This window comes from Periplaneta americana, chromosome 17, assembly GCF_040183065.1.
Source record: "Periplaneta americana isolate PAMFEO1 chromosome 17, P.americana_PAMFEO1_priV1, whole genome shotgun sequence".
NCBI lineage: Eukaryota > Metazoa > Arthropoda > Insecta > Blattodea > Blattidae > Periplaneta > Periplaneta americana.
In genome coordinates, this window is record NC_091133.1 from 109,784,144 (window position 1) to 109,803,574 (window position 19,431).

The 19,431-nt window shown below is 33.8% G+C and overlaps 1 protein-coding gene across 3 annotated transcripts in view; it reads right to left on the reverse strand.

The window, feature by feature from the left end:
- Window positions 1–19,431, reverse strand: part of BBS9 (Bardet-Biedl syndrome 9) — a 399,441-nt gene that overhangs the window by 221,212 nt on the left and 158,798 nt on the right. The gene's annotated exons all lie outside the window — the stretch shown is intronic.

Sequence of the window (19,431 nt, forward strand, 5' to 3'; positions counted from 1 at the left end):
CAATACAATTTAACACAATAATTACAACTAATAATAAAACATAAAATAACCTAATTTTACAATACAACCTACATATGTATAGGCCCTACATAAGTTTCAATAGTTTTTCACTTTACTCTCATCTCACTCACTGTAGTGGCACTATGACGCATTTCACTGACACTTTAGGACACATTTCACTGACACTATAGAAAACATTTCATTGAAGCTATAAATTATCACTGATCGGAACAATTCACTGCACCGTAAAACCATAACTTCACTGACTCACCTCGCTTCACTGATACAACAGTTCAAATAAGACAAATAATTACACCCTTATGCATGCTTATAAACAGAACTACGTTTAAGCTAAACATTTCTAGTCTAAGACCCTCTTACACGCTATTTTTTTAATAATTTACAATTCAAACCAAGGGAGTAACTCGTCAGGCTAAATAAAATACATGTCACCTTAAAAAATTAAATGTTAAATGTCACCTTAATTTTAATTTGCACTTTATACACAACTTTTTAAGTTATTCTTGAATCTCCTTAAGGAAGGACAGCTTTCAAAGACCGCTGCAGGTAGGTCATTCCAATCATTTATAGTTCTACTTTAAAATGAGTAGTTTTTCTGTCCAACCACGAAAGGTACGAATTAAGCAAGTAAGAGTTGAGTAAATATTTGTTTAGTACATACAAGAAGCACAAAACACAAGAGTTTGAATAATTAACAAGAGCACAGGGTATACTACAATCATTACTTTACATATTATCAGCACCAATATCACACATTGCTTTTTACTCTTCTTTACCTAAAATGTCTACAGTCCTTTCTTCATCAATAAACTGATACAAATCTTGAATGTTTTCACTTTTTGACTTTTAATCACAATGTGTTGACGATCAGAAGTTGCAATGATTTTAATATAGGCATTTTAAGTATGCTTAAGAATTCTTGCTATCTTTCTTTCTTCCTTAACGTTAGATTCTCTTCTTACAGCCTTGCTTTCACCAGTCTGCACAGAATGATAATGCTATCATTCACTTGAATCTTTCTCGTGAGAATCTATTTTTCATTTCCTGTAAAATAAATTTTAACTTTAGAATTAATGCATTATATATTATTTTCATAAAACACTAATCACTAGACTTCGTGGAATTGCCACGAGAATCGCAAGGTTTACTATGCACGCGATATACGTAGACTGTATGAGAAGGGTGGGTGCAAAGGATACAGTATGCCTATGTTGTAAACACTGAGCAGTATACTGCGGTTACAATAAAACCTGTGTCCTGCATTCAAGAAATATAATGAATGATGATTTAAGTAGGAAATATCTAAACATGTAAATACACAATTATTTTATAGTGAGATATATTAACTCTTAAAATTTAATGTAAGATGCTCACATCATCCTTGAATATGTGCATTGCAGTGAAGAGTTACGTACATTTTGAGCGACTGCAAAGTTACCTCCTCCGTTGGTCACTTAAACAATTTTTATTTTGGGAAAATGTACGTTCAACATCACACGATGTAATATGAACATATTTGAAGAACTGAAAGTCACTACTTTTAGTACACCTTCTTCAGATGTCTTGTCGTGACTTGATGGTACATCATTTATAATACGAAGTTGTGAATAGGCAGAATTTTTAGCAATAATGTTTCTCAATTTACATTTCACTTTTTCTGAAATTAATGAATTGTTATTTTGGATAACGGTTTGTGATACTTTATCCACTATATTAAGGGCTTCTGAGAGTTGTAGTTTAGACGATTCTAACAGGATGATGCTTTTGGACACGATTTTAAAATTAGAATCAATGAACAGAATATCTTCCAATAGGTGTTCAGAAGGCAATAATTTTACAGCTGCAACAGCGGAACTGTCTGTGCTATCCAATTCATAAATTACCTCCATTATTTTGCCGTAATGTTCTGCATAATAATTAACAGCATCCAACCATGTTTTCCAACGGGTCAAGACTGGCTGCGGGGGTAAGGGTATTCCAGGGGCAATTGTTTGGAACAGCAACACTCTCATTGTAGTATGTTTGATTGAATTCTTGTCTGGACTGAACAAATGTTAAGCTTTGATCATTCCAACCACAGTTATGCAAAAACAAGTGCTTACATAGGTATACATTAGCTGTAGCTGCTCTATCTATTTGGATCGGTCACATCTCTTAACATGAACTGCTTATACTACGAGACCGGGCGGTCGCTCACCTCTACTATGCTACCGTACATCGGCAACCTGATAGCATGCTGCGTGTGGCAATTCAACGAAGTCTACTAATCACTATTTATTAATGTTCAGAAATTACAAATTATGTAGTTGAATTTCAATTACGTGTTTAGTACTCACCAGTATTTGGCTATAACACACAGAATTTAACAATAGACAGGAAACAGCTATGCACTACTTCCTTTAAACTGCACTCATGATCCCTGGTGTTAATATATTGCAACAAAAATTACAAAGATTATAGAACGCTGTATGACGATTCATTTAAACTGATGGCGGAAAAAGGGCACATAGACCTATATTCCCCTTTTCCAACCACCCGCTCAATTTGTTTTTGTCAATTTAGTTTTGAAACGTGGTATACAGCAGCCGCGCCTCGAAGTGCTGTTGGTCAGACCTTTGAAATTTCAGTGGGAAGCTTTCTCCTTTATGAAAAACAAAGTATAGCCGTTCAAACGCAAAATACGATGGAGATCGTTGTTGAAAAACACTTAGCAATAATGACTATACTAAAAGCCAGGTTATGAACCGACTAAACCGGAAGGAACGTTCTGTTGCTCGCTTTCTGAGCTCTGTTGCCACATAGTGGCGCGAGATTCAAAGCATGTCCAGCGTTTGTCACCGATATGTTTAAAATAACTACTGTATATAGTTCTCGATAACACTATCAACAATATTAGTAATTAAAATTACTGTTTTTAAGAAAGCACCGAGCTAATGACGCAGGTACGAAATGCGACTCGTAATGCATGTGGTACTGTAAATGAACTGGGAAGTTTGGCTACACTGTCTCCGTGATTCCGATGCCAGATTTTCGTTAGCAGACGACATTTTCACGTGAGGTCCAATGAAAAGCTCCGTTCTCCTTCCCCCCTCCGCCCCGCCATACTCAACGTGTCATCGCTGCACAGCCTACCCCTCTAACCCGCACTTTCCTCTCGCCCAGCCAACTACTTCCTGTTTAGTCGGTTCATAACCTGGCTTTTAGTATAGCAGTAGTAACCAGTGTTGCCAAGTCAGCGGTCAGGACTATGGTCAGCTACAAAATTTTACCGTCAGCGGCTAGCTATTTATTTGGCGTTTTTTGATGATTCCGGCAAAGGGAGACGATATTTTTAAGTTTTTTTTTTCTCTAAGGATGTTATATTGTTTTTATATATACTTGCGGACAACAACATTAGTTAATCATAAACCAGAGATTATTATTGATTATCAATTTTTTCATTATGCGAGTAAAAAAATCAATGTTTTATGATAACTCGATTTCGTACAACCATGTCCATTACCTGTCTCATCCATCATTGTACAAATAAGGTATGCCACATTCGTTAAACTCTTTGTCTAATCATGTAGGCATTGTTTTTGTAAATGAATTGATATGTTTAATCATAAAGAGTAGATAATGAACTGAATTATTATTTTCATTTATGATAACTTATTATTATGATTCATTCATTCATAGAGTTCTGCCCATGGACAGGTCTTTCACTGCAAACCCAGCATTCTCCAGCTTTTCCTACTTTCTGCCTTCCTCTTTGTCGTCACATATGATCGATATATCTTAATGTCGTCTTATATTATATATTATTTAATTTATCATTCTGCATCGTAGTTTATGTAACACAGACATACTTAAAACTTAAAACCAGACTCATTGTTGGCAGGCACGTCTCCAGCTCAGTGTGAAATCAGATTTCGAACGGATTGGTGTGATTGTGAATGTGATTGGTTCCGAAGTGTTCAGTGTATTATTCTTGATCTACTTCATTCAATTTTGAAGAAATATGCCGCGTAAAACTCCATGCGTACAAAAGTTTAGAGATGTGTGGAAAAAAACATAATGTGTTAAAAGACTGGGTGGAAGAAGTTGCCGGTGACAGTTCGAAAGCTCGATGTAAATGATGTAAGGTGATATTGAATGCAAAATATTCAGATTTAATTGTCCATACGATTGTGCATAGAACATAGAGCCTACGAAGTGATACACACTTTCCATAATTTAGTATACATTTTTATAAAATTCTCCAGTTCCTAAAACTGTATACTTTGTATTAGAATTTGAAAGTGATGTGTTAAGAAAAATCTGGAGTTTTTCAACTACAGTTTAGCTGTTTTTTAAGCTTGTTCAACGGTAAATGGAATTCTGAGTTGGCAACACTGGTAGTAACTCGAACTGGAAGAATAAACCAGCGAATAGGGATTATAAAGAATGGACACTTCGCGTCGGTACCTTTGATGTAGCCGGACTGATTTCAATGACCTTCAAGCCAGCTAGAGCGTGAGATTCTGCTTTCTCCCTAGACTTGGCGCTGACATCACACCAGCTAGCAGTCGACACAGCGGAAATATAACACATATAATTAATACATCTAGGTACATTATGTACTCAAATAAAATAAATTGGATCCATAAAATAATAAATCCGTCATTAACTGTAATGTCTAGACTCTAGAGTTCCTTTATAATGAGAGTTGAGACGTTGACCCCAACAACAATTATAATATGTAATGATTTGACAGCAGTGAAAATGGAAAAACAAAACTCTTATGAGAAGTAAAACCATATACCTACATTATATTATATACAAATATTAAACGAATTTGATACATAATTTTATAATGTATTATATTATTTTATAATATAATTTATTATATCTGAAATATAAAAAAATTATTATTACAACTAGTTCGTCACTGAGAAATAAGGAAAAGCTGTTAACTTGAATTTATTTGAAGCAAAGCGTTACTGGATTATGCAATAAGATAGGCGACGTTTGAATCCTGTGTCTCAACTCTATTCTCAATTATTATCTTAGCCTATGCTCGATTACACTAACCTCTAGCGCTTGAAAGTAGAACTAAACGCTGGCGCACAGAGAAACAACACAGGAAAATTCGCTCAGTGTCCATTCTTTATAATCCCTATTCGCTGAATAAACCTTCAGTCGAAAGGCGAGGGATTTAAAAAAAATAGCATTCGTCTCAGTATCTATCCAGTGATGAATGTCGACAGTGAGTAACATCAGCAGTTTAGAGAGACGTTTTATAAAATGTATTGAAATCAAACACTGCGACAATATGACGTACCTATAACATTAAATGGTACTTCATATTATTTTCTGCATTGTTGTAACAACTGTGGCGATCTATTTTTCTATAGGTTACTGAGCCCTTTGAATTCAACGCGGCAGTCCAGCCAGTTGTATTGCCGAGGTTCCATCGAAGGATAAAACTTAATACAAGAGCTGTCGCCGTCGGCTGGGGTTTGAGCCAGGTTTGTATTATTACATAAAGTACTTTATTTAAGGTGTAATCGTAACATCGTTTCAGGCACCGGCGTAGCTCAGTCAGCAGAGACGCTTGCCTACTGATTCGGAGCAGCGCAGGTTATCTATGGCGAATCCTAGACCTCATCTCGCTATTATCAATCCCATCGATGCTAAATAACCGAATAGTTGATACATTGTCGTTAAATAACCAACTAAAATCGTCCTTCAATTTGTGTACAATATTTCATAATAGAACGATAAATATCCAAGGATGTTTAAGAGAAAAATATAATTATTTAGAGTTACATTTTCGGTACACTTTCGGAGATTTTAATCCGAGAAATCGTCAATATTCTTCCAAATAATATAATAAATTAAAGTAATAAAGATACAAATTACTGTGTGATTTCCTTCACCTCGTATTCTATTAGTATTTACTAGTGGCTTGTGCAGCAAATGCTGCAAATTAAGTTCGTTAGACGTTCAAATAAAAATGTTTCAGATTTATTTTCAGTGAAGAATACTTGTCTTTTTAATAGTTATTTGCTTCCATAATAATGAAACATACTCCCTCTGAATGGATTTTTTTTAGGCCAAATACTTTCTCTTGAACCTATCCAACTTCAGTTTTTGAGTTTCAACGCGAAAACGCAAGTATCAATGTCAGGACGATAGCAGTAGCTATTTCAGGTCATTGTGGATTGTAGGCGAAAATTAAAAAAATGTCAGGTTTGCTAAGCTTTCGAACAATCGCATTTTCGTATAGCTGCTGCATGTAGAACTTGAAATGTAGAGCGTAAAATCATTTTATCCTACTAACAGATCTTGCTGAAATCGTCTGGAGACTACAAAATTTTCTAGGCCTCTTATTTTATCAGTAAGTAATAGACTACCTTTTGATCTTTCCTTAGGAACTGTAATTTTTGCGCTCTGTCGAGCCAATACTGAAGACAATGACACATATCAATATCTACACTACACCGCCATTAAGTATATGAAAAAGACCCAACCCCAATGGGCTAATAAGTATAAAAATATTTGATTTTTAATAACAATATTATTATCTTACTTAAGTTTTGTAGTTATATATAGCAGCCACTCAGTAAATTATAGAAATGAAGATCTAAATTAAGATATTCTCTACATTTACTTACATAACCTCAAAACGTTTCACTTTCATGTCATCAATATAGCATCAATATTATGTACAATTAATGAAAAATAGATGCATCATGATATTAACTATAATAATATTTAATTTCTAATGGTAATAATGTCATCAAACCACCTCAAGTTTCGTAGATTTGAATATCCAATACACAGATGTACTCAGAAAATTGTTAAACACTGCAGAATCAGTTTTTAATAACAAATTGAATTGAGCTCTAAAATGTCGGCAATCCTGCAGGTAATGGCCTTCGTGTAATAGCCTATTGTTTATTGGAGTTTGTGTTATGTTCTGAAATTCAACCAAGTCGGCCGTGATTCGATAAAATTAGTTCTCAAAACTGACAACAGATGGATTTTGGAAAATAGGAAAATTATGTAGGAAAATTGACATTTCACTGAAAACTACTACTTTTCCGAAAAACTATGGATTCCAAGCTTCAAAATGAGGGGCCATTTATTAAAATCCGTTCAGCCGTTTTCCCGTAATTTCCATTACCAGTTCAAATTATATATATAGATTCGTCACTCTGATTGGTACTTTCCATTCGCAAAGTCATTATTTTGTGTGGGTATAACCATATATTAACAAATATTCCGTACAATGTAACTTTAAGTATTTTAATGTGATTCGTTTGTCGTGTGTTGAAAATATCCTCCAGATTGTATTCAGGAGAAAATAAAAAAAGTGATATTCTTCTACAAAAAATTTCCAAAAATATATGCATGCTGTGTTCAATGTGATTCCACATCCTCCATATTCTCCCCGATCTTGCACACTAAGATTTCCATTTTTTCTTTTGTCCATCCACCAACCTACAAGCCAATTCCTTTGATAACAAAGATACTTTACAAATTTAGTTTGACGATTTCTTTAAGTCCAAACCAGCAGATTTCTTCAGACGCAGAAAGGAAAAATTATCCCAGCACTGACAGCGAGAGCCATAGATAATATCTAGGAGAATAATTTCTGTCTCCTTTCTTTCTTTCTTTCTTTCTTTCTTTCTTTCTTCCTTTCCTTTTTCTCTTAGTTTAACCTCTCCCTTTTAGGTTCATTTATACGACCCTCGCCAACCAGGCCTTACAGGTGCGCGACAATTTCTGTCTCCTATTCATATAAAATAAAACTTTTGCAACAACTCAATATAATCCAGTGTGAACCCTTCATTAAGTGGCTGACTATTTCAGAATTAAGGCTGGTTCACAATAAACGGGAACGAGAACTAGAATGAAAACGAGAAGCAGAGGACGTGAATATGAAAATTTTTCATTCACAATAAACCGAGAACCTAGACAACTATGCATATCGATATGCATGTCAGTAAGGATATATAAAGTCGGTATTACGCATTCTGATGTTATTTGTGTATAATTGACCAATGGCGTTCTCACATGAGTACAAGGCAGCCAACATAAGCACAGGTTAACCAACTTCGAAATTTCAACTGAAATATTTCATTAAGTACGGTACTATAAATATGCCCATGTATCTTTATTATCACAACCTATTTTAAGTCTACCATGACGTAAAATAATTAGAGAAGAAACATTTGTAATAGAACAAAAATAAACACAACAGTACTTACTGAATTGAAGCATGGATATGTAGTGTGTAATACAACCAATACAGTAACAAAATATGATTCACTTACAATCGGTGTTCAAAGATGCAGCTATTGAAAGACACGTATTCTCCTTCATTTTCTCATCTTTATACGAGGCGCGCCGCTTATCGTAAACGTGAGGATTTTCCTCAGCACTCAATATTAGAATCTCATCAAATAAAACTTGCTCCATGATGCACAGCACAGAACAAAATAATGCATAGGTTATGTCACGGTCTTCTTGCTACAAAATATACGACGACAAAATAGCTTTTAGATATCATTAGAATGAATCTAGTGGGCTGTGATCGGAAACGTGAACGCCAAAGTTGAAACTTGGCCAACTCTCCGTTCCCGATCTCGGGCTCCGGCAGCTTTTCGTTAACTGTGAATGCTTCACATTTAAATGTACACATTTTAATAATTTTACCGTTTTCGTTTTCGTTCCGATTCTGTTTCCGGTTTATTGTGAACCAGCCTTTAGAAGTGCATAGTAATCAAGTTGTGTGTTTGTGTTAACAGATTAGACCGAAAAGTGTAAACCCGTTAATGCTGCAAGCATTGGACGTAGTTACCATCAGAAACCGTCGATGCAGAGCAGTTTGGAAGAAGTTGAACAGAACGATATGTACCGTCAGTGCCCATGTATTAGATGATACCTGCTTCGTAAGTTGAATAATATGTTTTACAATACAGATCTAGATGAGAGTGACAGTAGTGCCATGGGAAGTAGGCCTACTGACATAAGTCATGCGGCGAAAATATAAATGTTTATACTAATATTACTTAACTAGCCGTACCCGTGCGCTCCGCTGCACCTGTTAGAAATAAATATAAAGTAATTACATAATTAAAATAGAACATTTGATCCAGGGAACAACTTTTACAACAGCGCAAGATAATCTGCTTCGCTCATTACCCAATTTTTTTTGCACTGCATTTACTGCAGATATATTTTATGTATTTTAACACGATTCAATTGAACATAGTTGAAATTTGAATTATAAAATAATGGATTGCTAAGCTAACGTACTATTACTGCATACTAAATCAATACACTCTCGTTGTTCGTTAATTTCTGAGATTAAAATGAGTGTACATAAATATTATTTTAAGAAATACAGAAAACGAATGTCCAAAATAGCCTATCAAATTTTCTGTGCACAGGAAGCTATTTCAATCTTACCTGTCCTCGATTTACTCAGACGTTACTGTAATAACATTATAGCATTATGTCCATCTAGAGAAACTACACTTTCCAATGGTGAAATAATAATTAATTATACAAATCGGTTAATTTAGCTTCCGATATTACTTCATACAAACACAGAAACATTCTCTGTAGGCTAAGTTTAATAGCTTTCGATTGTTGCTGTCCAAGGCCCCTTTTTCGATTGTTGTTGTCCAAGGCCCCTTATAGACGAAGTCATTTGTTATTTCATTGCACCTTCTTAGATGGCGCTATTTTAATTTTAAAACTGATTTATCTCATTAAATATCAGTCCTATCAAACTTTTGTAGAGAATGAAACTTATCGAAAATCAGTTTTAAAGAAAGTTTTGTTATGTAACATTTTTCACAAAAATCAATAATAAGCGAGATATTTCGATTTATTTAATTCAGGCCCCCTTATAAGCCCCCTTTTAAATAAAGTATTTTGAATGCCATATAGCCTAAAATCTAAGTTACAACGAACTTAATTTATATTCCAATTTTCATATAAATCGGTTCAGCCATTATCGCATGAAAAGGTAACAAACATACAGACAGACATGCAAACATAAGTTTCAAAAATGCGATTTTCGGTTTCAGAGTGGTTAATTGTATATGTTAGGACCAATTATTTTTGGAAAATCGAAAATTACCAGAAAAATTTCGGCTACAGATTTATTATTAGTATAGATGTGGCAATTTCCTTCCCGATTTTAGAATTGAAAGACATACTTTTTCTGCACTGAAATAAAACAATTCAAGATGAGTACGGCAAATTAAATTTTATCCACTTTGATTACGTAATGCGGACTTTACATTACTAATAAAGATATTGTAAAGACATTCATTACGCAACTTAGGTAATGATAATTATATTACGCAGCTAGTTAGATTATCTAATTGGTTACGTAATGTGAAGCACACATAAAATAAAATAAAATGGACTTGATTTTATTTATTGTAAACATCCTATCTCACGCGGGATTTTGATGGTACTAACCATTCAATTGCAGAATTTATAGCATTTGTAGCATCTGAATTCTCCTTCGAACTCATTTTAACTATGCTTAATTATTTCTCCTAGTACTGCTCTTATTAGGCCTATGTTATTAACAAAAATCTATCGTGTTCAAAACTCATAAAACAAACATAAACGAATCACTTCTTGCAGAAAGAAACTAATAATAATAATAATAATAATAATAATAATAATAATAATAATAATAATAATAATAATAATAATAATAATAATACAAAACCGTCTACACAAAAGACGTGTTCAAAATTAATAAAAGTAGTGCAATTATTTTTATTACAACGTTAGTTTTTTTTATCAAAGGAGATAAAACTTACGACATACTTATCGGTATTTCATATCACAATAACTAACTCGACTGCAGCTTCGTTTGACAACTTCCCAATCTCGTTTTGTAATAAGAAATGTTACGATACTCACATTGTAAATAATTATTTCAGCTCTATTTTTCCTCACTAGCATACCTTACCGCTCTGCTTTTTCAATTACTAACTCATGGCTTTTAAGGAGCCCTGAGGTTCATTTCCGCCCTCACACAAGCCCGCCATCGATCCCTATCCTGAGCAAGATTAATCCAGTCTCTACAATCATATCCCACCTCCCTCAATTCTATTTTAATATTATCCTCTCATCTATGTTTCAGCTTCCCCAAAGGTCTTATTTTGAGGCTTTCTAACAAGCTGTTTTTTTTTACGGTGATGGGTTATTAGCACTTCGCCCAACCCCCAAGCTGGAGGACCACTCCTCATCGGCTGTCCGCAACTGCTTATTCAATATATTCGCAGCTAGCCTCCATATCTGGAGGCCGACTCTTCTATCCGCAAACCGAGGACGTGTCATGCCGTGGTGATAGGGACTCAGAATACATGTTTTCTTTTTCAATTATACATCTTAAATAGTTTTTACACAATTTAAATGAAATCAAATTACAGTACTTGGATATATCAGTATTGTGACTCAAGTTTAGCGAAAATTTAACTTTGTATAAGCAGACCATAGATTTTTCTAGGAAATATTCCAACATAACATTTCGTATAATTGTAGTTGCCTTTTTTTTTGTAAACTATTGCTATTCTCTCTTATATTGTTGACTACATTTTTCAGGAAGCAACTGGTTTCTCACACTCTTTCCTGCTTCAGCGATATCTAGTGCAGATCCCATCAATTCTTCTTCACTTTCATGAATTTCCATAATTATTTGCATTATTATCCGCACTATTCAAATAAAAAAACTAAAACTGCCACCGGGTGCTTGCCCACTTGCAGTGTAATAAATACATACATACAAAACAAAACCAACAATCTATACTAATAATAAATCTGTAGCCGAAATTTTTCTGGTAATTTTCGATTTTCCAAAAATAATTGGTCCTAACATATATAATTAACCACCCTGAAACCGAAAATCGCTTTTTTGAAATTTTTGTTTGTATGTCTGTCTGTCTGTCTGTATGTTTGTTACCTTTTCACGCGATAATGGCTGAACGGATTTCGATGAAAATTGGAATATAAATTAAGTTCGTTGTAACTTAGATTTTAGGCTGTATGGCATTCAAAATACATTATTTAAAAAGGGGGTTATAAGGGGGCCTGAATTAAATAAATAGAAATATCTCGCTTATTATTGATTTTTGTGAAAAATGTTACATAACAAAAGTTTCTTCAAAACTAATTTGCGATACGTTTTATTCCTTAAAATATTTTGATAGGACTGATATTTAATGAGATAAATTAGTTTTAAAATTAAAATAACTGCCATCTAAGGCCGTATAATGAAATAAAAAACAAATGACTTCGTCTATAAGGGGCCTTGGACAGCAACAATCGAAAGGTATGAAAGATAGCCTACAGAGAATGTTTCTGTGTTTGTATGAAGTAATATCGGAAGCTAAATTAACCGATTTGTATAATTAATTATTATTTCACCATTGGAAAGTGTAGTTTCTCTAGATGGACATAATGCTATAATGTTATTACAGTAACTTCTGATATAATATAATATAATATAATATAATATAATATAATATAATATAATATAATATAATATAATATAATATAATGTAATGTAATGTAATGTAATGTAATATAATATAATATAATATGTAATACTATATAATATAATTTAAGTTATTTGAAGGGTTCAGAACCATAGTGGGCCAAGCGCCATTTACTGAATACGTAGAAAACAAGGGTTAAAATTAAGTTATTACCATAATTCAATAGAAACCTATAACAAGTGCCTACACATTAAATCTAAATGATGTCAATCTTCATTAAGCTATGGTTGCATGTAATAAAAATTAAGAAACATGTTAAAGGAATTGTCTTTGCACCAAATGAGTGTTTCTGGACCAAAATGATCGCATTTTAATTATTAAAATACAATTTAAATTAAGTAACATATTAAACGATTTATCCTTCTATCAAACACGAATGTTCCTTGGATCAAATTATGTCCTATTTTAATTATGTAATTACTTTATATTTATTTCTAACGGGTGCAGCGGAGCGCACGGGTACGGCTAGTTATTAAATAAAAAAAGTTATCTGAACATTGCAACAAAATAACAAATGCTGATCGATTCGCGTCTTCCAGCATTGTGAGAGTTTAAGCGAAATATTGTAACATTATCTACTATGACTATTTATGTTATAATATTAAGGTAATATAAAATCAGCATTTAACCTACGTGTAGAAAAGCTCATTGCAATCCTCGTATCATATGCAATCTGGTGAACTTCGGGTTGCAACCAACGACACACTTGTGCAATGCATGCCTTTCTACACTAGTATTAAAATGTAAGTACTTTTTCAGACTCTATACTGATAAGTGTTATACATTTAGTCATAAGTAGACCGCACTTGCATGTTTTTATTCAATTGGCATATTGGAAAAGTGGAAGAGGATCTCTCCCGATCATGATTTTTATGTCAGAACGAAGAAAACTTTAATTTGCAAAATGCATATTTCGACGGTTTTCTCTTTTAAATGCATATATTTTGACTTTGCATATTTAGATACATAAATTAACATCTTTTCTTGTTTTCTGCGATTTATTATCTAACAAAATAAACTAAAATAGTTCAAGAAGGTGGAAATTGTGAAATTACAACATGTGTTATTTTCTTCACATTTTAAAAATGTTTTCTGTTCAAAGGGCGACTCTGGAGGGCCCATGATGGTGGGAAATGTCCAGTGGGGCTTGATAACTGGTGGTACTGCCAACTGTACAGGATGGGGTCCACTTAAATTCCTGGAAATATCTCGCTTTACGAGGTGGATTAAACGCTTCAGCAAGATTCCACGTCAGAATAACTGAAGCAGAAGGACGTCCACAACACTGTTTGCAATGGTTATATTGAAGTTTTGAAATAAAAGATTATTACTCCTGTAAGTTGTTGATTTATTTTTATTTCTGTTGGTCGGTCAGAAACAATGTCTGAACTCAGTGACACAAAGCAGCAGTTAGAACAGCAAAGAGCTTCGTGGAGGCCATTTCTGTAAATATCTTGATTTCTGAACAAAAGAAAGCAGCAAAACCATTGCGTCAATCATCAGACAGTAATGTCTTCTGGCACACATAGGGACGTCACAACACTATCGATATAAGTATGCTGTAATATCGATGCATAACTTGGGATATCAACTATTGGATTCGATATTGTGATTTCGATATTTTCCTGGTATAGACAAAAAAAATCTTCGAAACGAAAGTACTGAAAGCGGGAAGACGAATCTGATTTGTAGTTAACCAATGTAGTAACACCAGTATCCATGTTTCTGTCCCATAAAATGGACAGTTCACACAAAGAACTTCACTAGTCTATTCCTTAGTTCTTTTTCCAGAGATCCGCATAAAATGCTCTTTTTTCTATTAAAAGTTTCCTTATCACTTATTATGTTGCGAATTCGAAATGCGAAACTAATTAAATAACTGGAAAATTCAAGTTTACTAAAATGCACATGAATTTTGCTACAATTGTGCTTGGTATGCTACGGATATAATAGAAAAAAGGAGGATGTTATTTGAAATAATAATTATAAAATATTATAAAGAGAAATCATTTAACTACAACGAACATGTTCACTATTATTCACAGCTATAATAGACGCTTTATGTCTACAAACGGCAAGGAATGGAGTTGAATTCAGAAAATTACAAAATAATTTTGAAGTGAAACATGACGAAATAAATAAAAAATAGTGGTCACTAAAATTAGGCCTATTTAAGTCCAAATAGGTATACTAATGAGGAAATGAGTTAAATTACGGATTAATTCTAATGTGAGGAAAATAATGTTCAGTTAAATTCACGCCAATGTAGCTCAAATTGGCTCTTGAGCGAGTCACTATCTCTGTCACTAGAGAGTTACTGAAATTTATATTTTCCCCGCCATTCATAAAATATTTTGATATGGTACCTCTTGCACAAAAGGGGAGATCTATAACTGAAACTTGATTAATATATTTATTAATGTATTTATCCTGGTAATAATGAACAGTTTGACTCGTAGACATTTTGTTTTTCAGCATTAACTTCCCATGATTGTATGAGAAGATTCGAAGAGAACGGCAGTTACGTAGACATTCGGCTCCCCCTACTACCAATAACACAATGTCAATACGGCGGTTGCTTTCGTCTGCGATACAAGGAACTTTTCTGTTGATTTTCGAGTTCGTCATTTTTTTTTTGGTTATTATGCTTATTTAAGTTATGTTAACTCTCGCTAAGTGATGTTACATTTTATTTTATCCGTCATAGTATTTATTCTATTTTTGTAAATATTTCTGTTTTATTACTAATATTATTATTATTATTATTATTATTACTATTATTTCTAACATCAACATTATTATTGATCTCTGTAAAATTTATGTAGACTACTGGACTGTACCCGAGCACGAGCATATGCTCATTTCGGGTATATATTCATATGTATCATTTCAAATGTAAATTATGAATAAAAATTTGAAATTTGAAATTTGAATTTGAAGTAGATATCGATACTTTACTTGTTACTGTATACCGACTATAATTGTATTCGATATTGGGTTTTCGAATAATTACTGGTATGGATAGAAAAATATCTACCGGTATATCGAAACAAAAGTATTGAAAGCGACAAGACGAATCAGATTTGTAGTTAGCCACAGTAAGTTATTGTGTTGTGTTGGTTGTGCTGTGATTAAACAGCTAAAATGCCTCCTCCTACAAGTAAATTGCGGAATTGAAGCGGTGAGATCAACCATTCAAGTATATTTACACAAGTTTCGAGAAAAATGCAAAAAACGTTTTTTTTTTCTTATCTAATTATTATTTTCTGCACTTAATACTTCTGGTTGTTTTAGTAATCATGACAAAGTAGTATACCCAATTTTAAAGTCGTAACTATTGTGGAAATATCCAAAATTTAATTTAAAATCTGTAAAAAAATGAATGATCATATGTTGACTTGAATGGTTATAGATCTCACCGCTTCAATTATTTCCTCATGAAGGATGTGTGTCCACATGCCAGAGAAAAGTTTTTTGGGTGTAAGTTGAGTGATATAGAATTCAGTATTGATACCAAATATCGTTTAAAATACAATAATACAACTTCCCTAAAAAAAAGTTAGGTGCAGCAGTGCGCTTTTTGCAAGAAACGAATTTCGTATCTACCAATTTTTCAGTGAAGGAAATCAACTGAAGGATCACTCATGAGCATCCAAATAATGTAATGCTGGAAATATTCAATGAAAGCAAAATAATAATAATAATAATAATAATAATAATAATAATAATAATAATAATAATAATAATAATAATAATAACAATAATAATAATAATAATAATAATACAGTAATAATAATTTAATAATTATTATTTAATAGTAATAATAATTTAATAATAATAATAATAATAATAATAATAATTATTATTATTATTATTATTATTATTATTATTATTAACCTTATATTACTGATGAAGTTATGGCAAGTGAAATATATAAAATTTACGCAAATCACTGGGGTAATCAACACCGTCTTCAAATCCTCCCAAATTCAAAAACATACGGGGATAAATACCTCTGATTGAGGTTCTGGCTGATATGTATTTCTTTTATCAGCCAATACATCTCACTTGACGATATGTGTCAGAGAAAGAACAATTGTTTGTATGCATCTGAAGTCTGATTAGTGGAATATGTAGCTAATCAGTGATGTAGGCCTATGCGTTGGAGGGGGAAAGGCACTGACCACCCTACCCCATTATCTCCTGGCCTAGTTGCCTCATGAGTGATGCCTTATCGGTGTTACTGTATAAGATTAAACCTGTCTTCGGACAGTTGACTTAACAACGAAGCTAAAAGTCTATAAAGCACTAGCTGGACCAGTTCTGATTTACAGCAGTGAGGCATGGACAATCAGAAAAGTTGATGAGAAAAGGCTAGAAGCAGCTGAAATGAAGTTTATGAGAAGAACAGCGGGCTGCTCATTGCTCGAACACCGTAAAAATGAAGACATACTGAAAGAATTAAAAATAGATCCTATAGTTCATTTTGTTCAACAATAGACTCGTAGACTTCAGTGGAAGAAACATGTCCAAAGGATGGATCGATAGATGGCCTAGACAAATTCTTGCCTATGTACCAAGAGGAAGGGGAAATTTGAGAAGACCACGAAAACGCTGGCTTGAGACCTTAACGGATCCACTAGAGCGGATGCTGGCAGAAAACAATCAGCGTATTCCGAATCTCACCGGACCGGTGGACAACAATGACATCACGCTGCAGCGAAAATAGGAACAAAATTGATGGAAGGATCGATGGCTGTGATGGCGGCTGTATAAGTTGTTGTCTGTGCTACGCTAGCAAAATTTTGCGAAATTTCCGTCCTGCCATCTCGTTCAAAGAAAAGAACCGGTAGTAATAACTGGTCCGTTGACATGTTCGCTCATAAGCCATTAACATATTGTTTTCACGTTGTGCTCATTACAAACAATACAGCAGAACACACCGCCATGACACAACAGTGCACGATGTCATTCGTCTGCTAATTCCCGCCCTATACAAGAACCAATCAGATTCACTGATGGCGGCTGATGGAGACTGCCACCACCTCTGCAAGCTGATGGCACCGGTGCGACACCGGTGGAGCATCAGTGAAGCCATCGGTGAAATTCGGAACACCGTGATGCCATCAGATTGCTCAGCGCTGAGATTCGGAATACGCTCAATTTGCGCTGAATCCATAGTGAAAGAAACCCGGATAACATTCAGTTCATTAACCGCAAAACTGAAGGAGGGGTTGAGACCTGACTGTTTCTCGTGTGCAGTGACGGGTTAGCAGTGCTGCCAACACGGTGGTTTTCCCTCTAAATCTATTTTTTTTTCAGTCCGTCAGTGGGAAAAAATTATTGACTGATGGGCAGTGGGAAATCTAGTTTTATTTTCTTCGCATTCAGATCAATGGGAATTTGTTTTTTTCTTCAAACAACTGAATTCGACTTTGTCTGTGTTAGCATTCCTCTCATCTTAGTGAAGGGGAAGCCCCGACTCACACATAACACGTGGAGGAACCATACCATGTTTTAACAGTGGTTTTTGGTGTGAAGTTTTTCAGTATAAAGATGTTTCAGATGTGAACCTATTCAAAGAATTAGCCCAGTTCGCGCTTTCTATGCTCTGCCTTGATGTGTTCCCTGGTCAAATGCAGAAGTAGAAAGGCTATTTAGCCAGATGAATATAATTAAAACCAAAATTAGAAATAGAATGGAAACAAAGGCATCACGATCAATTTTTACAGTTAAGGCTGCACTGAGACGGGAGTGGTAAATGTTGCCATGATTTTGACTTGCCTGAATACATTGTTTAAAAAATCGAAACAATGGAAACATGCAAACCTGAAATTGTAGATTCTTCAATTTCCACAACTACGGCTGAAATTGAAGAAGAAGAAGAAGAAGAAGAAGAAGAAGAAGAAGAAGAAGAAGAAAGAGAAGACGATGATTATGTAGAAATCTTCATTTGTAGTTTTGGTAACTGTTTAATAGTTATTTATAGCCTATTATTACTATTTTTAAAATATGTAATATACATCTAAATATCTAATGGTTGTCATGCTATATCTAGTGGGTTTTATGCTATATTTAGTGTGTTTTTTAAAGCGCTTGGTGTATTTCTGCAAACTGGAGTTGGCAGTTCACTGTGCATTGGTGACGAGTTTCCCACATAACTAGAAAGCTATCCAACATTCTGTAATCAAATCTTTTGTGTGTATTTATGCATGTCATATCTACAATATGATGCAAAATCATTTCTCTATCTACCTTTGATAGATTGTCTGATATTGCGGTCAAGTGCAATTATGTCTGCTTGTGTATAACTCCCATTGGAAGCGACACAGTCAACTTCTTCATAAAAATGGACCGGATTTTTATGTAATATCAAGATGTGAAATATGTACATATTTACGTAAGAAAAATAAGGTGAATATGTACCAAAATATGTAAAATCATGAAAATTTTTAACATTAATATCTGCGCTGGTTTGTATTGTTAAGCCTAGAAATTTGTAGTTTGGTACAATTTTTAATTTTCTGTTCTTCATTACTATTTCTACTGTTTCTGGTGCCCTTCCGCCGTTTCTGAGTATCATCATTTCTGTCTTGTCCACATTTATATAAAATTTGTTTTTATTGCACCATTTTACCATGATGTTTATTGTTTCTTGTAACTTTGTAAGGTCTTTAGACCCTACTACTATGTTCGTCCGCTTATGCGTATGTGATTATTCCTTTCTTGATTTTTACAATACAAAGTAATTGTATGACAAAGGTTGCTACAGTGAGTGGTAAGGGGTGAGTTACTCTTTTACTTTCTGGAACTAAGATGTTATATTTCGTCCCGAAATATATCCTTTGTC